Source organism: Pan paniscus, chromosome 7 (assembly GCF_029289425.2).
Source record: "Pan paniscus chromosome 7, NHGRI_mPanPan1-v2.0_pri, whole genome shotgun sequence".
Classification (NCBI taxonomy): domain Eukaryota; kingdom Metazoa; phylum Chordata; class Mammalia; order Primates; family Hominidae; genus Pan; species Pan paniscus.
Genome location: NC_073256.2, coordinates 148,843,531 through 148,864,966, shown reverse-complemented (window position 1 = coordinate 148,864,966; position 21,436 = coordinate 148,843,531). Strand labels below are relative to the sequence as shown.

Below are 21,436 nucleotides of genomic sequence, written 5' to 3'. Positions count from 1 at the left end.
AAAGGGGAAGCAAGGACCTTTTTCACATGGCAGCAGGAGAAAGAAGAGTGAGTGAAGGAGGAACTTACCAAGCACATAAAACCATCAAATTTCATGAGAACTCACTCACTATCACAAGAACAGCATGGGGAAAACTACCCCCTGATCCAATTGTTATCTCCCACCAGGTCTCTCTCTCAATAGCTGGGGATTACAATTCAAGGTGAGATTTGGGTGGGGACAAAGTCAAACCATACCATTCTGCCCCGGGCCCCTCCCAAATCTCATGTCCTCACATTTCAAAATCAATCGTGCCTTCCTAACAGTCCCCCACAGTCTTTACTCATTTCAGCATTAACACAAAAGTCCACAGTCCAAAGTCTTGTCTGAGACAAGGAAAGTCCCTTCTGCCTAGGAGCCTGTAAAATCAAAAGCAAGTTAGTTACATCCTAGATACAATGGGGGATACTGGCATTGGAGAAATGTTCCCATTCCAAATGAGAGAAATTGGCTAAAATGAAGGGGCTACAGGCTCCATGTAAGTCTCAAATCCAGCAGGACAGTCAAATCTTAAAACTCCAAAATAATCTTTGACTCCATGTCTCACAACCAGGTCACCCTGATGTAAGAAGTGGGTTTCCACTTTCTTGGGCAGCTCCACCTCTGTTGTTTTGCAGGGTACAGACCCCCTCCCAACTGCTTTCAGAGGCTGGCATTAAGTGTCTGTGGCTTTTCTAGGTGCACAGTGCAAGCTGCATGTGGATCTACCATTCTGGGTTCTGGAGGACTGTTGCACTCTTCTCACAGTTCCAGTAGGCAGTGCCCCAGTGAAGACTCTTTGTGGAGGCTTCTATCCCACATTTCCCTTCTGCATTGCCCTGGCAGAGGTTCTCCATGAGGGCTCCACCCCTGCAGCACAACTCTGCCTGGACATCCAGGTCTTTACATACATCCTCTGGAATCTGGGCGGACGTTCCCAAACCTCAATTCCTGACTTCTGTGGACTCAGAGGCTCAACTCTACATAGAAGCTGCCAAGGCTTGGGGCTTCCACCTCTGAAGCCATGGCCCGAGCTATACCTTTTTCCCTTTTAGCCATGAATGGAGTGGCTGGGATTCAGGGCATCAAGTCCCTAGGATGCACTCAGCTTGGGGGCCCTGGGCCCAGCCCATGAAACCATTTTCCCTTCTAGGCCTCTGGACCTGTGATGGGAAGGGCTGCCGTGAAGGTCTCTGGCATGCCCTGCAGACATTTTCCTCATCTTTATCTGAGACCACCTAAACCTGACTTCACTGTCCATATAACTATCAGTATTTTGGTCAAAGCCATTCAACAAGTCTCTAGGAAGTTCCAAACTTTTTCACATCTTCCTGTTCTCTTATGAGCCCTCCAAACTGTTCCAACCTCTGTCTGTTACCCAGTTCCAAAGTCGCTTCCACATTTTCAGGTATCTTTACAGCAGCACCCCACTCTACTGGTACCAATTTACTATATTAGTCTGTTCTCATGCTGCTAATAAAGACATACCTAAGACTGGGTAATTTATAAAGAAAAGAGGTCTAACTGACTCACTGTTCCACATGGCTCGGGAGGCCTCACAATTATGGCAGAAGAGCAAGGGGTGTCTTTCATGGTGGCAGGCAAGAGAGAGCTTGTGCAGGGGAACTCCCATTCAAAAAACCATCAGACCTTGTGAGACTTATTCACTACTATAGAAACAATATTGGGGAAACTATTCCCATGATTCAATTATCTCCACCTGGTCCTGCTCTTAACATGTGGAGATTATTACAATTCAAGGTGAGATTTGGATGGGGACACAGCAAAACCATATAATTTTGCACCTACCCATTCCCAAATCTCATATCTTACCCTTTCAAAACAATCATGCCTTCCCAACAGTCCCCCAAAGTCTTAACTCATTTCAGCATTAACTCAAAAGTCCACAGTCCAAAGTCTCATCTGAGACAAGGCAAGTCCCTTCCACCTAGGAGCCTGTAAAATCAAAAGCAAGTTAGTTACTTCCAAGATACAATTGGGGTACAGGATAAATGCTCCCATTTCCAAATGGGAGAAATTGGCCAAAACAAAGAGGCTACAGGCCCCACAAAAGTCCAAAATCCTGCAGGGCAGTCATTAAATATTAAAACTCCACAATAATCTCCTTTGACTCCATGTCTCACATCCAGGTCAGGCTGATTCAAGAGGTGGGCTCCCATGGCATTAGGCAGTTCTGCCCCTGTGGCTTTGCAGGGTACAGCCCTGCCCTGGCTGCTTTCACAGCTGGCATTGAGTGTCTGCAGCTTTTCCAGAAATATTGTACAAGCTGTCAGTGGATCTACCATTCTGGGGTCTGGAGGATGTTGGCCCTCTTCTCACAGCTCTACTAGGCAGTGCCCCAGTGGGGTCTCTGGGTGGTGGCTCCAACCCCGCATTTCCTGTTTGCGCTGCCCTAGCAGAAGTTCTCCATGAGGACTCTGCCCCTGCAGCACACCTCTGCCTGGACATCCAGGCATTTCCATACATCCTCTGAAATCTAGGTGGAGGTTCCCAAACCTCAATTCTTGTCTTCTGTGCATCCACCAGACCAACACTATGTGGAAGCTATAAAGGCTTGGGGCTTGCACCCTCTGAAGCAACAGCTTGAGCTGTACCTTGGCCCCTTTTAGCCGTGACTAGAGTGACTGGGATGCAGGGCACCAAGTCCAGAGGCTGCACATATCAAGACCTTGGACCTGGCCTACAGCCTTTTTTAACCTCTTAAGCCTTCTGGCCTGTGATGAAAGGGACTGCTCTGAAGGTTTCTGACGTGTCCTGGAGACATTTTCCCCATTGTCTTGGAAATTAACATTTGACACCTCATTACTTATGCAAATTTCTGCAGCTGGCTTGAATTTCTCTCAGAAAATTGGTTTTTCTTTTCTACTGCATCATCGGGCTGCAAATTCTCCAAACTTTTATGATTTGCCTCTCTTTTAACAATAAGTTCCAATTTCAGATCATCTCTCTCAAGTTCAAAGTTCCACAGATCTCTAAAGTAGGGGCAAAATGCTGCCTGTCTCTTGTTAAAGCACAGCAAGAGTCACCTTTACTTCAGATCCCAATTAGTTCCTCATCTCCATCTGAGACCACCTCAGCTTGGACTTCATTGACTATATCACTATCGACATTTTGGTCAAAACCACTCAACAAGTTCATAAGAACTTCCAAAATTCCCCACATCTTCCTGTCTTCTTCTGGGCCCTCCAAACTGTTCCAAACTCTGCCTGTTACCCAGTTCCAAAGTTACGTCAACATTTTTTAGTATCTTTATAGCAGTACATTAAAGTACTGTATTAGCCTGCTTGTTTTCACACTACTATCAATAACTTCCCGAGACTGGGTAATTTATTTAAAAAAGAGGTTTAATTGACTCACAGTTCTGAGTGGCTGGGGAGGCATCAGGAAATTTACAAGCATGGCAGAAGGCAAAGGGGAAGCATGAATCTTCTTCACATGGTGGCAGGAGAGAGAACAGTGAGCAAAGGAGAAGCTTGCCGAGCACTTACAAAATCATCAGATCTCATGAGAACTCACTCACTATCCTAAGGACAGCATGGGGGAAACCACCCCCATGATCCAATCACCTCCCACCAGCTCTCTCCCTCAACACCTGGGGGTTACAATTCAAGATGAGATTTGGGTAGGGACACAAAGCCTAACTATATCAGACAGGGAGGCAAAACAAGTTCTAAAGCAAATAAGAAAACACAAATCTAATCTAGGAGGCATCATATCACAAAGGAGATAAGAGTGTGGTTTTTGTTTTTGGTTTTTGTTTTTTGTTTTTGTTTTCGTTTCTGTTTGAGGCAGAATCTCACTCTGCCACCCAGGCTGGAGTGCAGTGTGCAGTGGCACGATCATGGCTCACTGCAGCCTCCACTTCCCATGCTCAGGTGACTCTCCCACCTCAGCCTCCCAAGTAACTGGGACTACAAACACATGCCACTATGTCAGCTAATTTTTGTAATTTTTGTAGAGATGGGATTTTGCATGTTGTCTAGGCTGATCTGAAACTCCTGGACTTGGCATCCACCCATCTTGGCCTCCCAAAGTGCTGGGATTACAGGTGTGAGCCACTGCACCTGGCCAAGAAGTGGAGTTTGTGATACAATGGCCTTGGTGGAATTCAGAATTTAGAATAGCAGTGAGAGTCTGGTGAGAGTCCAGTGATGGCAAGGGGCCTGATAAAGGTGGCCAATGAAAGGCAGAAGAAGATGGAAGAATCAGCAATTGGCTCTCACAAGACTAAAATCCTAGGGCCTTCAGTCATCAACTTCTAGTCAATTTTCTGAAGCTTCTGGGCATACAGCAGCGTGTGCCCTAAAAAGCTTCCATACAGTCACTGCAGCTGGGTGCTGGTCACTCCACGGAATCTCTTGAGACAGTTCCTCTTACATTTGAACTGTCACTTTCATGTGGACAGTTTTTTATTCTTAACTTTGGCACATACTTAGATTTTTAAATTCTGTTCAGTCCTCTATAATTGGCACCATAATTTGCAGAGTTCCTGGCTTTTATTATTGCATTGCATATAGTCTCAGCCAAGCTCTAAGAGACTATACAGCCCCTGGCTGGAATCGGATTCAATGCTGTAGTGCAGAGCTCAAAACTGGTTGAGGAAATCTGAAAGACCAGTTACTGAGAGACCAGAATGAATCAGTAGAGTGAGTGTGGTTCTTCATCTGAAGGTAAGGGGTTTAGGGAGAACACGGTTTTGTTTTCCTTATCTCTAGGGAATATTCTTATCTCCAAATACGTGGAATATAGTTGTAAAAACTGTTTTGATATCCCTGTGTGCTAATTATCACATCTGTGCCAGTTCTGGTTAATTTAGATGGAAGTTTTCTTTTCATTATGGGTATGGGTGATGTTTTCCTGCCTTTCGCATGGTTGTAATATTGCATTAAAACTTAGACATTCTGAATTTTATCTGGTTGGACATTGCATATTTTTGTATTTCTGTCAATATTCTTGAGCTTTGTTCTGAAATGCATTACAGTCATTGAAATTTAATTATTTTCCTGCAAGTTTAATTATTTTCCTGCAAGAAAACAGTTTCTTGCATTTCAGACGTGTTCAGACAAGATTGGAGCAGCAGTTTGTCTAGTGCTTATTAGTCCCCACTAATGAGTCAAGAGCCTTCTGTATACTCTATCCAATGCCCATGAATCATAAGATTTTCCAGCCTGGTTGGTGGTTCTATGCACTATTTCAGTCCTTGTGTAGGCAATAGGCACTGTTACCATTAATCCTTTCAGGTAGTTCTCTCCTTGACCTCCAGTCATTTTCTCGTATGTGTACACTGACCGGTAACTACCCGAATGCTTGGGGTGAATCCTTTGCAAACATTTAGAGTTTTCTTCCTGTTCAGCCTTTTTCCTCCATGGTACTCTCTCCTGAAGGTTCAAGCTATCTTTCCTGACTTTCGGCTCTGCCTCCTCAACCCAGCCAGTTCTCATGGCTCTGGGTTCTCCCTGTCTTTTTGTGAGCTGGAAATTCTCTCAAGGTAGAAAACTGAGGACATGATAGTGCTAACTTCATCTCCTCCTCCTTTCATGGGTCTCTTTTCTTCTACTAGACATCTTGAAAACCGTTTTTTCACATATTTTGGTCCATATTTTGAATGTTTACTACAGCAGAATAATCCCTATCCTTGTTACTTCTTCTTGGTTACGTGACATTTTTAGGAAAAAAATTTTAAGAGCTTGCTTTGCAGTTTCCTGCAGAGCAGACACAGAGGTGGAAGGAGCATAGGTTTTGTACACACAAGTCCGTGTTTAAATTTTAGCTCCACTACTATGAGACCTTGGGAGGTATTGTACTTTTAAAACCACAGTTTCCTCATGTTTGAAATGGAGATAATGGTAATGCCTGTTCTGTGTAGGTAGATGAGAGATTAGCTGAGACTGTACATGTAAAGCATCTATTAAATGTTGGCTGCCAGAGTAACACTGAAACACGGATTTACTCTCCCCTCACTACAGCTATCATTTCCCTCTCCCTTTTCCTTCATTCTACTTTTATCAACAGATCAACTTGTTTTATACTTTTTGTGTATTAGCCAGTGTGCTAAATTCTTTACACCTTTTAACTCATGAAGCTTCTCAACAACCTATGACATAGGTACTTGGCATTATTTTACAGATAAGCTGAAGCTACCACTTGTCACAGCAAAACAAAAGACTAGAAGCAAGAGCCATCCATCGTATTCCAGACAATCCACAGAATATGACAGATAATAATATATCGGTATTTTTAGCCACTACGTTTTGGAGTGATTTTTTAGTGGATGGCCACTCTTTCCTTTTGCTTAGAGTTGAAGGCTTTTGTGGGATGCAGGACTTTGAGTGGTAAAACTGGAACAGTCTTAGGCAAACCAAGATAGACAGCAATAGATAATTAGAACAAGCCTGTGATCACCACTGTTTGATCACCATTGATGCATGGTGATTAAGCAATAGATACTGGGTATAAAAACCAGCTGCTTTGACGGTGGACCTCCCTATGTTATTCTGCCTCCAGAGTCAAATCAGAATGTTAGATTAAGTCAACCTTAATTTCATTTCCGTTTCCAAATCCTAAGTTCCTTAGCACATCTTCAGGGAAGGCCTCCAGGTAGCCCCGGTCCTCTTCTGAATCAGATGAGATTCCTGCAACATCACACACATACTTTGTGATGGTCAGTTTTGCAATTATTTTATTAAAATGTGTTTTGCTCACTAGACAGTGAGTTCATTATTGAATATCCAGCACCTACCTTAGTGTTCATTATGTGCAAAATGTCACTTCAATATTGGTTAAAATAATAAATGTTTTAAAGCTCCATAGACTCATTTTAAATTTTCTTTAAAATGTGAGAGAATCAATTTTGATGCTGGTAAATGTCAACATTGTATTTCTGGATTGATGTACTTTGATTTTTATCTTCTCATAGGCAAGATGGAAAGGAAGGCATAAATTGGTTAATTTCTACTTCATCCTATAAAGAACAGATTCAAAAGGAATATATAAAAATTCTAACAGTATCTGAAAATGTCAAGGTAAACTTGTATATTAAAACATATTTAAGTTGAACATTTGAAGTGGTCATACCTAAAAAGCTTTTCTATTTCTGTTATGTTCTGCAATTTAAATAAAATTGTTATATTTAAAATTGTAACATGTTTATTTTAAAGTATGTGATATATTTTGTATAACCTTTTTTGATAGAAATATTAAACTCTGGACTATATCCAATTATCTAAAATTCTGTTCATAACACCAAAAGCTCAAAATAAAAAAGGAAAAATAGTTAATAAGAAACAGTTTCCATGCCCCCAAAATTTTATCTGTACATCTTGACATCAAGAAAATCCACTGGCTTTTTGCCTCACTGAGAATCCAGAATGCAATTAAACTAAGCAATTTCAAATGACTTACTTAAATAACATTTTTTTTAAATTGAGTAACAAAGTAGGCCGAAATAAACCTGAATAAATTAGAAAACTGAGTTGGGAATAAGAGTGCTTCAGTCTCTGTTTTCCATGGATTTTGTGAAGTTTAACAAGCCCTGCTCTTGTTTTGCCGTGTCTAACAAAATTGCAGTTTGCTAAAATAGTCTGGTGTTCAAATCATGTTGACTTTTTCAGTTAAATTGTATTGTCCTGGGGCCCTAAAGTGTCATCTAGAATTCCCCTCCTTAGTTGACAGATGAAACTTGGAGCACAAGAATGGAAAGGTCTGAAAGGATCTTTCTCCAGATAATTCAGCGAATAGATGGCGCAACTGAAACTGAAAGCCAGGCTGGCCAAGGCTTAGTTCCAGTTTTTGTTTGTTTCTTTGTTTACCTGTGTTTTTGTTTTTGTGGCTATGGGCAGAGAAGGGAGGGAAGAAAGAGAGCTGCAAGGATGCCTTCCTTTTCAGGGTTTTTCCTTTGCATCCTTCCCTACACTTTCAGGACCAAAATTTTATTTGTAATATTTTAGCCCACTGTTTAACTTAACATGACAGTAAAAGCACTTTTTCATGTTGCTTATAAAATCTTTGTGACTTCATTTTTGATGGCTATACACTGGTATATTGAATGCATGTGCCATTATTTATTAGATTCAATCATATGACTACCATTTTGTAGGTTAAAAATTGTCCACATTCGCAATTTCATATCATTCAACCTTTAACTATCCATTCTATGTTATGGGACATGTTTAGGTTTTTAAATTAGCTACAATAGATACCTTGAGGGAAAGTGACATTTGGTTAACTCACTTTTGCAGCACACATCATGCATGTGCCAGAGTGTCACCAGCCACATTCTCCTGGGGAGCAGGTAGCATCGTAGCCAGCCAGAGTCTCCAGGACCGTTAGTAGGAGTCAGTTACAGTTCCTACCTCCAGCCCAGGCCTTGGAAAAATGGCAAAGAAATTATTCCAAAGACCCTGACACTGTCCTCACCCACCAGGCTTCTGTTTGTGGGCAAGCACCTTTGCAGGTCTTGGCAAGGCCAGATGAGACAGCTTTTGAGAGTTTATTGCATTTGGATGCTGCTTCATCTGTGCTCTGTCTCTGTAGCCACCAGGAAAGAACAGCCTGCCTTCTATTCTACTGCCTTTGGATCTTTAAATGGCTAGCTTGTTTTTTTAAGCATTGGAGTTGATGTTCCAAGGCAAAAATAACAGCCTGGCTTTTTACCATTATATTTGAATTGAGTAATGCTTGGAAAATTTTAAAAAGTTCTTATCTATAAATTAGGGTTAATAGTGATAGTTTTTAGGGTTGGGAAAAAAGCACAATACCCTTAAATGATTATAAGTAATTATTGAGAGTATTAGCAAGTCCTGATCTAATCATTATCACCCATACACAAATATTTTCTCTGGATCTAATGAGCTGTGGAATGGAAAGAAGCCATAGACAGAATTCACAAGGCTGAACTAGATGTAATGTCTGGAAATGCAGGCAAAACCACAGCCTCTGTCAATTATTAACTATATAGCTTTAGAGAGGGCTTTTTTTTTTTTGAGACAAGATCTTCTTTTACCCAGTGCAGTGGTGCAATCACAGCTCACTGCACCCTCAACCTCCAGAGCTTCAGCCATCCTCTCACCTCAGTCTCCTGAGTAGCTTGGACTATAAGCACACGCCTTGATACCCAGCTAATTTTTGTACATTTTGTAGAGATGGGGTTTCGCCATGTTGTCCAGGCTGATCTCAGACTCCTGGGCTCAAGCAATCTACCTGCCTTCGCCTCCCAAAGTGCTGGGATTACAGGCCTGAGCCACCACGCCCGGCTCCTTTTCTTTGCTGAGCTTTCTTTTGTTCTCACTGCTGAGCTTGGTGTAGCTGAAGAGATTCCTGTTCGTGAATGTAAACAAATACCTGGTACATTGGAGAAGCCCCCATCAATGCTAGTAAGGAGGCGTGCAGTGTATCAACTTAAGAGCACAGGCTTGGCTGGGCGCAGTGGCTCACGCCTGTAATCTCAGCACTTTGGGAGGCTGAGGCGGGCGGATCATGAGGTCAGGAGATCGAGACCATCCTAGCTAACACGGTGAAACCACATGTCTACTAAAAATACAAAAAAATTAGCCGGGCGTGGTGGCGGGCGCCTGTAGTCCCAGCTACTCAGGAGGCTGAGGCAGGAGAATGGCGTGAACCCAGGAGGCGGAGCTTGCAGTGAGCCGGAATCACACCACTGCACTCCAGCCTGGGAAGCAGAGCGAGACTCTGCCTCAAAAAAAAAAAAAAAAAAAAAAAGAGCACAGGCTTTCAGCATGTAGATCTGAATTCAAATATTATCTCCATTAGATTTTTTTTTTTAACACTCAGGGATTCAGTTTCTTCGTTTGGTAAAATAATTATACCTGCATTTAGAGATGTTGTTAAAGATCAAAGGAGAGAATGTATGTGTTGTGTTCAATCTAGCACCTGATATATGGTAAATGTTAACTAAATGGTGGTTGATTTATATTTTTAGATTATAATATTTTCTTCCACTCTTCTTTTGACAAGCACTTAGAATGCAGTCAGATTCCTTTTCCAATCCAGTTATTAATATGTGCCCCAGTATGCTTTCCAAACTCTGGCTGCTTGTCAAAAATGAATATTGTGTGTCATTTTGATCTGCTATTCTTTTCACAGTACCTTCATGGTGGCAAGTTGTTTCTTCTCTATATGTCACAAAAATGCTTAATAATAGACGCTAATCCTACGGCACTCTAGTAACAATTTCTAACTGCTTGTATTCCAAAACCACGGTTGTTTTACATGCTCTAAGCATGCTTAATTAAATCTCTGTTTTCACCAGCTGAATGAAATGAAAGGTTAATCAAAAGAAAGCCTCTATGTATGTGTGTGTATATATATATGTGCGTGTGTATGTGTCTGTGTGTTATGTATGCACAAAGACAGATATGTATAAATAAAGATGACAGGTGATTGATAGAGATAAGTAGGTAGATAGATACATAGATAGATACATAGATAGGAGACAAATAGACATGGGTGCCCACATTTAATTACCAAGATCAGGAAATTATTATAAGTGTGCCATGAAGTCTTTCTCCTTTTACATTTATTTATTTATTTTTACAGTAAGGATTCTATGCAAAAGTATGAGACTCTTCTGCCAATTTCTGCCTGCCTACTAAAAAATTCAGACATTGTAATAGTTAATTTCCAGCTCATGTGGATCAAATTTCTGTAGGTTAGCAGAAAGCAAATAGGAGTCCCAAATGTCTGTCACTTAAATAAGAGATACATTATTTAAACTAAAAGGACACTTGTTACAGCAGGAATTCTATTACACATCAATCAAAACCAGGGATTTGCCTAAGGTTAGTCTCGTCCTTGTTGCTCAGCCAAACTCTGCTCTTCAACTTTAGATTTAACCTTTAGAAGAATGTATGACTGAATTTCAGCTTTATTTCCTCCATCCTTGAACTTAAGTGATTGTATGAAGAAGTATGTGAAAAAGCACTAGAAATAAAAATTACATATATGAAATAAGTAATTATATTTATCTTAAATCTGCTTCTGTCCCAGGATACGCACCAGCCTCCTACATGACCTACATCACACATATGATGATTGGAACCATTGTAGCTGTGGAACCAAGGTCCTTAGGATCTGAACATGTAAACTGGATACTCCTACTCTTGCTAGTCTAGGCTGAAATGCCACACCACAGAATATGGGATGTGACTTCCTGGGCACTTGCCAAAAATAGGCCAGGTGAATAAAACTCAGAAAGTGCAGGGAAATCATTTTCTCATTGAGTGAAGTTTGACCAACTAGGAGAATATGGGAAACAGTCTACATGTTCTGTAGTCTGTTTCTCCTCCTGCAGGTGTAATAGATAGACCTAAATGAGAAACCAGCTGTCTTTTTGTGGCAATGTAGTTTCAAAATTCACCATCTTGATTTTCTTCTCCTCTTCCCTGCTTGAGCATGAGCACTTCCGTTATTCCTATTCTTGTTTTGTTGGAATTAAACCTCCAAATAAAACATCAACACTTAAGTTTTGACTAATGCTATTTTGTAGGGAAGCTGAGATAAGATGGCTGGTTACGGGAATAGTTCTAGAATGCATACCTACCGGTTGAGATTTAGTACTAAAATAGATTCTCTGTCTAGAAGCAATGGGCACCTTTGTTATTACCAGTAGGTGCAGTGTTAATAACCCGTAGCATGCAATGGCATAAAAATTATTAAAATTTTTATCTGTAGATAGTGTGATTAGGTACAGGATGAGATCGAATCATTGGAGGATCAGTTAATGCTACATTAATCCATATGAAGGAAATGGTAATTTAAAAATTGCAGTGTGATAGCTTCTTTTGACAACATCGGAGGCTTTGCAAGCAGAAAAGGATAGGTTTAATGCAGTTAATTACTGATATAATACTTTTTATGAAAATCAGAAGGCTATTATAGTAGCTTTTAAAAAACAATTATCTCCTGCAACCACAGGGACACGTTGCAAAATAATAGTTGTTCTTTTCAGCACCCAGTTCCACCACACTTTATTGCCCTCAAGAGAAGAACTAGAGCTAAGTCTCAGCATGAACCAACAAGAAAATTATAGCCCCTTATCCAAGAATAAATAATCCATACCTAAAAGAATTGCAGCACATGGTTAATAGATACCAGGAAGATAGGAGAGAGCACATGTGAAGATGTATCTTGAGGGTACTATACCCAGGAACATGGAATACAATGCTGGATGGGTAATAACTCATTGAGAATTGGCCACTTACCTGTTGTTAGGGATTTGATGTTCTGGGAAGGACATCTGAAAATATCCCTATTAGCATTGCAGATGGCTCCAAAGCCTGGACTTATTAATCACCGATAGTAATAAAAGTAAAGATTCCAGAACTTCCTTCTTATACTACTGGAGAAGGATTCACAAGTCTTAGAGAGGTAGTATATTAGGCTGTTCTTGCATTGGTATAAAGGAATACCTGAGGCTGGAAAATTTATAAGGAAAAAAGTTTAATTGGCTCATGGTTCTGCAGGCTATACAAGCTTAACATTAGCATCTGCTTGGCTTCTGTGGAGGCCTCGGGAACCTTTTACTCATGGTAGATAGCTAAGTGGGAGCAGGCACATTATGTGGCCAGAGCAGGAACAAGAGGGGGCTGAAGTAGGTGCTACACACTTTTAAACAACCAGATCTCATGAGAACTCACTATCGTGAGGTCAGCACCAAACCATGAAGGATATGCCCCCATGACCCAAACGCCTCCCACTGGGCCTCATTTCTGATGCTGGAGATCACATTTCACAATGAGATTTGGGGAGACAAATATCCAAACTATATCAGATAGCAATGACAGAATGGATTTATTATGTAATTTTAGAACCCATCACTTGACTATATTTTCTTGGAAGTCCAGGACACACCTTTCTATTAGAACAATGACTAATGTGCTGGTTAAGAGTCCACTATTGCCTTTGAGATCCACTTGAGTGGCTCTTGTATACAGGCCATGGTTGACAGTGGATGATCCTACCATGGAGCTAAGCCCCCTAATCTCTTAGGGATGATGGGATTCTGTACTAGAAGAAGCCACGTTGTAAGACCATCATAAGCAAGGTTGATACAATGGGCTTCATGGTTAGAGTAGCAGTAAAGTGCATTGACCCACAGGAATCTGTGTCTATGGTAATTGATATTCCTTCAGGGAGATAGAAGGATACCCTAATAGGTATAACTTGGTTTCTAAAATCAGAAGAAATCTAGATCTGGTGAGCAAAAGGCTGACATCAGCCACCAAAATTTAAAATGACAGAACCTCATCCAGTTCTCAGACCTGACTCCATTCACAGTCTCATAACTCACTGATTGAGGGAGAGTCCAGGTTCTCTTGAATAAGAATCCTGTAGTGCCACCAAATGTGTGTATAATGGTGTGTTATTAGTAAGTTATCGTTAATCCTTTCCCATAGAAATCTCTGCCATTTTCCAGAATAACCATGCAGTGAAGAAGTAAATCACCCAGACTTTTTGAAGACAGTTAAATACAGGGTCTAAACTGACACTGATGTCAGGGAAACAAAAATGCCATTTTAGTCCCCTTGTTACCGTGGGACTTATATAAGGTATTTGGTAAATTACCTTGGCTCTTGTCTTTCTTAAAATGGATACAATGGGTCTACACACTCATATCGTATGTATTTATTTTCACTCATCATATTCTGTGCTTGCTTATCTGTGCCCCAAATGAATAACTGGGATATATAATGGCTTCATGAAAGGGACAACCAAATGGAGTTCTTTAAACTGCCCATATATCAAAATGGGAAATCAGAAGCAATGCCTAATTCCTGGATGGTTGATGTAGAGATTAGTGCCTGTCCTTCAGCCAAACATGTCCTTTATCCTTACCCGTGGGGGAGTTTCTTTCTGCACTGACTGCACCACACATACCTCAAGCAACTCCCACACCCATTCTTCAGTGGCAGTCCTCAACCAAGGAGCGTGAGTGTTGGTGGGTAAATGCCCTAGTCTCTCAATCTTTGGAGGGAAAATTTGGAAGCACATTCTACAGAATTCCTCAATCAGTGCCCAGAAACACTGATCTCCAATATCCCACAGTAGCTCCATAACACAAAATATATTGGCTCTTCCTCCTTCCCAGTCCCACTTTCAGGCTCTGCTTCTGGTGAAACACAAACTAAGAGAATGCTTCCATCAAAGACTTGAAAGATTCGTAGGCTATGTTTCCCCCATACCCCAATTCAATTAGACTTTTGCAAGCCTGATCTGTCATGCTAGCTGTCAGTGGTCCACTGAAAATGAATCAGGTTGTAGTTTTTATTTATTTTTTATTATACTTTAAGTTTTAGGGTACATGTGCACAACGTGCAGGTTTGTTACATATGTATACATGTGCCATGTTGGTGTGCTGCACCCATTAACTCATCATTTAACATTAGGTATATCTCCTAATGCTATCCCTCCCCCCACCCCACCTCACAACAGGCCCCGGTGTGTGATGTTCCCCTTCCTGTGTCCAGGAGGTTGTAGTTTTTATTGTAGTAGCTGTGCTGGAAGCATTGTCTTTACCAGAGACAAACAACACAGCCTCTGGCAATTTGTATGTCACCATTGATTAAGTAAATGCTTTTTCCCCCCTCTATACCAATCAAGAGTGAGGATCCAGCAATATATGCTTACTTTCTTGCTTCAGAACTATGGAGGCAAGGCATGGGTCCCACAGTGCAGGTTCCATGTACCGTCAACAGCAGAAACTGATGCTGAGCATTAATTTTGGGCCCATTCCTCATGCAGACTAGACAACCAACTGATGGCAAGTTGACTCTATTTAATTCCTTCCACATTGGAAAGGGTAGTTATTTTTCCATACCAGGATTAATACATATTTCACATATAAAAATATAGGGGAGTTACTGCCCTTGGCATAATAATTGATAAATGATGGACAAGAGACAAAAGAGAACCAGCAAATGAACTTCTCTCCTTTCCTCCCCCTAGGGGACTATTCTAAGGTAGCATGTTTCTGTCGGGCCTGATCGGAGGTGTCCTGTACAACCAAATGAATGTTCACAGCTTTGCATTGAGCTGTGGCGAGCTCACAAATATGCCCACTTTCCACTTTCTTTCCTGCTCACTTCACTTTCCCCTCAATCTTACTGCTCTGAATTGCACCTCCTGATAAAGTGTTAGTGCTTGAAATTTGCCATAGAGTCTGCTTTTTAGGGAAGCTGGACTAAGTCCATGTCTTCTTTAATGAGTAAACAAAGCTTTGCATTGAAAGTTTTATTCAATAAAATTTTTTCACTACTCTCAACTAAATATTTAAGTCCATGACTTAAAGAGAATACAAGCATATGCTTAAGTCATTTAAAATCAGAGCAGAAGGCAAGCTTAAACTCTTGGACATAACATTTAGCTTATACCTTCAGAGATAGCAAATAAAGGAAAATCCTTGCTCCACAACCGATTTTAAAATAAAATAATAATTTAGTGTTACAAAGTATAGCATAGGGACATAAGAAAAAATCTTGCATCTGACAATGCTGAGAAATCATTGCTTATTAACATTGAGAAATACAAATATCAGAATTTTAAAAGCTTACTGGATTTTAACAATGAAATGCTGGTGATAATAATATTTACTTTTTAAATTAAATTCCAGATTTAATTGGTATCCTATAAAATGAGGTGGCAATATTTGGCTCTGGCTTTGGCTTTGGTCAAATATTGATCTTTATACTCAGTCCTTTGACATTTGTCCAATATGAATTTTTAAGACACATCTGAACTGAATCCCCCTCTTTAAATTCCACTGAATGGCATTTGTTAAGAATATAATACAGAAGCTAATAATACAGTAGTCGTAGTAACAACTAGTTAAATATATTGAACAAATCCTTTGTTACAGGCACTCCACGGAACACTTTAAATGCACAATTAATTTAGTCTTTGTGATAATTTTTCACAAAGTACATAATAATTATCACAAAAGTACAAGATAATTTTTCATTTATGTGCACAATAATTTCTTTAGGTGAGCACATTTACCATCAGGAAACTGAAAGACAGAGAGTTTAACAAATTGCTCACTGTCATCCAGCTTATAATGATAGATACAAGTAGGATTTCAGGTCAGTCTCAGCCACAGCATATGCTCTTTATAACAGGGAGTATTTATTCTCTGCTGGGCATTGTACTATGATGCTTTTCATGTTCTAAATCCCAACAAACAAAAGAGATAGCTATTGCAATTGTTTCCATCTGACAAATGAGGAAAGGAAAGGCAGTGAGAGATGAAGTAATTTGCCCAAAGTTACACAATTAGTAACTGGAAGTGCAGGGATTCAAGAAATCTGACCCTAAAGCTTACTCTGTATCAATCACTCACTTTCTCCAGTTCCAGCCAGAGAGAAAGTGTATCTTTAAGGATTACTGTAATTGATTAATATAACATCTTTATTTTCTGACTATGACCTCAGTCTTTCTTTTATTTATTTATTTATTTTTTATTTTTTTATTTTTATTTTTGAGACAGAGTCTTGCTCTGTTGCCCAGGCTGGAGGGCAGTGGCGCAATCTCGGCTCATTGCAAGCTCCTCCTCCTGGGTTCCCGCCATTCTCCTGCCTCAGCCTCTCAAGTAGCTGGGATTTCAGGCGCCCACCACCATGCCTGGCTAATTTTTTTTATTTTTAGTAGAGATGGGATTTCACCGTGTTCACCAGGATGGTCTCAATCTCCTGACCTCATGATCCGCCCGCCTTGGCCTTCCAAAGTGCTGGGATTACAGGCATAAGCCACCACACCCAGCCCTCAGTCTTTCTTAACAAATCCTTTGCTGGCCTTATAATGTCTTGAATACAAGAATTCTGCCAGATTTTTATGTAGAGGCGTATCCAGATCAGGTAGCCTCATGTACAGTGGGCATGACATAGGTAAGCAGCCCTTCTAGAGAGAATGGTTTTATAATGAAACTATTTTTGGAGCCTGAGTGCTCTACATATAATATATGCAGGAGGTGGGACAGTTCTGATGCTCTCCTAGACAGCAAAAAATCCATGGGAAAAATCATACCTTATAGAAGATACAACAGAGTCAGCTTTTGACACTGATGAATACATTAAAGGAAGACAGCTTCAGGCTGTATCTTCTTTACTTTTTCAAAATCCCTGCCTTCCTTATAAAAATAAGCACTTCACAGTCTTCATTTTATGAGAGTTGCTATTGTTCTGCTTGGATGACTTTGGAAGATAGGTGGTAACTAAAATAATTTTAGTCCACTTGATTCTAATAGCTCATTTGCTTGACAATACTTGAAAAGGTCTAAAATTTAAGATTGTATAAAACACTAAAGGGAATATTTACATAATAAATATTCCCATGGCATAAGTGTTCTTAGAATTTTTAAAATAAACATATATGAACTTCTTACAAAAAGAAATTGCAAATATAAATGTCATGCAATCCTAGTGTTAATTAATGCATCTTCACTACTCTCACGGTTATGATGAGCTAATATTATAATCTATTACCTACACATTCCCAGATTCACAGAGAGTTCAGTTCTTCACCAGTGTAAAGGCTGAAATTATGTATATTTCTATTTCTATGATTTATTCTATAAAAATCATATGGAATGATGTTTGAATAAATCTTTACGCCATTTTTAAACTAAAGTGTAATTCTCAAGCAGTAAAATTTCCTCTTTTTGTCTTAAGCATGTTTTGAAAAAAATGCATACCACCTTGTAATCACCACCAGAATCAAGATATAAAGATAGAGAACATGTTTATCACTTCCAAAATAAATTCTCCTTGCCCCCATTTAATCAATCCCTCCACTCCAATTTATTATTCATATTAATGGGATCATATAGTACATAGACTTTTGAGTCTGTTTTCTTTCATTTAGCACAATGCATGTTTTAGTAGTTCTTTCCTTCTAATTGGCAGCAGGCAGGGTGCATTCCATTGTATAAATGTGCTATGGCTTGCTTATCTATTCACCAGTTGAAGTCCATTTGAGTTACTTCTAGTTTGGGGCTGTTAATCACAAAGCTACTACAAACACAGACAAAAGTTTTTGTATGAACAAAAAGTTTTATTTTTTCTAGATAAATATTTCTGAGTAGAATGAAATTGTGTGGCTCATTTATATTTAACTTTATAAGAAATTGCCATACTGTCTTTCAAAGAGGCCATACTATTTTGCATTTGCATGAATGACATATGAAAATTCCTATGTGTATCATTGTCAGCATTGGGTATTATCAATGATTATTTTAGCCATTCTAGTGGATTAGAATAGCAATCCATGCTTTTTCTTCTGTTTTCCATTTGCTTGTAGATTTTTTCCCCATTCCTTTATTTTGAGCCTATGGGTGTCACTGCATGTGAAACGAGTCTCTTGAAGACAGCATACTATCGAGTCTTGCTTCCTTATGCAACTTCCCACCCTATGTGTTGTTGTTGTTGTTGTTGTTGTTGTTGTTGTTTTTGAGATGGAGTCTTGCTCTGTAGCCCAGTCTGGAGTGCAGTGGCTTAATCTCCACTCACTGCAAGCTCTGCCTCCCGGATTCACACCATCCTCCTGCCTCAGCCTCTCCAGTAGCTGGGACTACAGGCACCCGCCACCATGCCTGGCTAATTTTTTGTATTTTTAAGAGAGATGGGGTTTCACCATGTTAGCCAGGATGGTCTCGACTTCCTGACCTCGTGATCCACCCACCTTGGCCTCCCAAAGTTCTGGGATTACAGGCATGAGCCACTGCGCCCAGCCCACCCTATGTCTTTTAATTGGAGCATTTAGCTGTTTACATTCAAGGTTTAAATTGATATACATGGATTTGATTCTGTCATCATGTTGTTAGGCGGTTGTTATGCAGACTTGTTTGTATGGTTGCTTTATAGTGTCAATGGTCTTTGTACATAAGTATGCTTTAGTAGTGGCCAGTAGTTGTCTTTCTTTTTCATGTTTAGCACTCCCTTCAGGATCTCTTATAAGGCAAGTCTGTTGGTAAGGAATTCCATTAGCATTTGCTTCCCTGAAAAGGGTGTTATGTCTCCTTCACTTATGAAGCTTAGTTTGGTGGGATATGAAATTCTTGGTTGGAATTTCTTTTCTTTGACAATGCTGAGTACAAGCCCCCAATCTCTTCTGGCCTGTCAGATGTCTGCTGAATGGTCCACTGGTAGCCTAATGGGGTAGCCTTTGTAGGTGACCTGCCTCTTCTCTCCAGCTGACTTTAATATTTTTTCTTTCATTTCAACCTTGGAGAATCTGACAACCAGGTGTCTTGAGATAGTCATCTTGTATAGTACCTGGCAGGGGTTCTCTTCATTTCCTGAATTTGAATGTAACCCTCTCTAGCAAGGTTGGGGAAATTTTCATGGATGATATCCTGAAATATGTTTTCCAAGTTGCTTGCTTTCTCTCTCTCTCTTTCAGGAGTATCATATCAATGAGTTACAGATTTGGTCTCTACATAATCCCATATTTCTTGAAGGATTTTTTCATTCTTCTTTAATCTCTTTTCTTTATTTTTGCCTGATTTATTTGGGAGAACCTATCTTTGAGTTCTGTGATTCTTTCCTCAGCTTGGTTGATTCTGTTGTGGATAATTGCAATTGTTTTTTGAAATTCTTAAAGTGAGTTTTTTAGCTTTATCAGTTCAGTTCAGTTCTTTCTTAAAATGGTCATTTCATCTTTTATATCCTTTATTATTTTATTGTTTTTCTTAGAATCCTAGGATTGGGTTTCAACTTTCTCCTGAATCTTGATAACTTTTGTTCCTATCCATATTCTGAATTCTATTACTGTCATTTCAACCATTTTAGCCTGGTTAAGAACCATTCATTACTGGGGAACTGGTATGATCATTTGGAGGTAAGAAGACACTGGCTTTTTGAGTCACCAGAGTTCTTGCACTGGTTCTTTCTCTTTTGTGTGGGCTGATGTTCCTTCAATCTTTGAAGCTGTTGCCCTTTGGATTTATTTTTTCTTTTATCTTCTTTGATGCTGTTGGGGATTTGATTGTGGTATAAGGTGGGCTTAGTCAACTGGTCATTTCTGAAAGAATTTAGGGGGCTAGGGCTCAACTCAACACTCCAGGGCTGTGTGCTCTAACTCTGGGGGGCTGGTTTCAGACCCCTGGCTTTGTTCTCTGGCCCCTCCAGGTTAGAACCTGCTGCACTAGAGTGGACAAGGTGTTCCCAGAGAGATGACTACATCAATCTGCTGGGTGGTGCTGGACAAAGCAGTTAGTTGGGGTGGTGGCAGTGGGATTGAGGCTTGTTTGTGTATGCCAACAGGAGAGGCAGCAGGCAGGGTACATGTGCATTGGCTGAGGTGGGGTCCTGGTGGGAGCAAGGCTGCTATGTTCCTGTGCATGCTCATGTTGGTGGTGATGGTGGCAGTGGCAGAATGCTGGATGGATCAGGGCTTCTAGTCTCTGTGTGTGAGTTTGCAGCCATGATGGTGGCTGCATGGGAGGAGGTTGCCAGCAGATGTGATGGGGGACAGGGTGTGCTCACCCTGGCAGCAGTGTTGTGGTGGAAGGGATGGTGTTGCAGTGAGCTCACATGGTCTGGCAGGGAAGAGGAGGTAATGAGGTCCACGCATCACAAACTGGCAAGGTGATGAGGGGATGGAGACTAGCCATGGGCAAGTGCACTCTGGTGAAGTAGCGTAGGACAGGCTGTGGCAAGGGAAGGGTGCACATGGATTGGTGATGTAAGCAGGGATGCTCTGCTGGAGTTCTCTGACAGTTAGGTGTGGTTTACCAGCAAATAAGCTGTGATGAGGGCCCCCGGAAAGCACCCTGGTCGGACATCCGAGGCTGCACTGCAAGAAGGCACTGCCAGGCTGTGTACCCAGGGGAGACCTGCGGACAGAGGGGACACTCAGGTTGGACTGGTGCCAACTCATGGGCACACCTGCTCTATCCAGGTCTGACAGTCCCCTTAAGGTTTCTGTGTCTGAGAGGAGCATGGTGACTTTTAGGGGATAGGTGTCCCTGGCCATGCTCCAATGCAGAAATTTCCACATCAGACTCTCTGGGTTCCACACAGGCTTGAGTCCTGCCCCTACCATCTCTCCAAGCAGCTCTACCTGCCAGCTCAAGTGTCCATGAAAGTTGTAGGGTCTCCTGCTGCCAGGATTCCAGAGGTTCCTGGTGAGAATGGATCATTTCTCACCCGTTCAACTCATCTCTTCCCCAGGAATCACAGAGGGTCAGGAACGAGTCCTGTGTGCAATAGCTACATGCAGGGATTCCAGCTTCCATGCCTTTCATCTTAGCATCTGTGTCTTCTCTCCCTTCACTCTCAATGCTTTCCCTCAACAGATCAGCTCAGGGTCCACCAGTCTTCTTGATATCCTGCATATATTCCTCCTGGCTGCATTTAGTTGGCTATCTGAGTCCCCTGGATTTCTGTGT

At 40.8% G+C, this 21,436-nt stretch overlaps 1 long non-coding RNA gene across 1 annotated transcript in view; it reads left to right on the top strand.

The window, feature by feature from the left end:
• Window positions 1-3,472: 3,472 nt before the first annotated feature.
• LOC134731007 (uncharacterized) overlaps window positions 3,473-21,436 on the top strand; it is a 242,095-nt gene continuing 224,131 nt past the window's right edge. The window contains exon 1 of the long non-coding RNA XR_010113032.1: window positions 3,473-4,709. This is a non-coding gene — a long non-coding RNA (uncharacterized LOC134731007). The remainder of the gene's footprint in view (window positions 4,710-21,436) is intronic.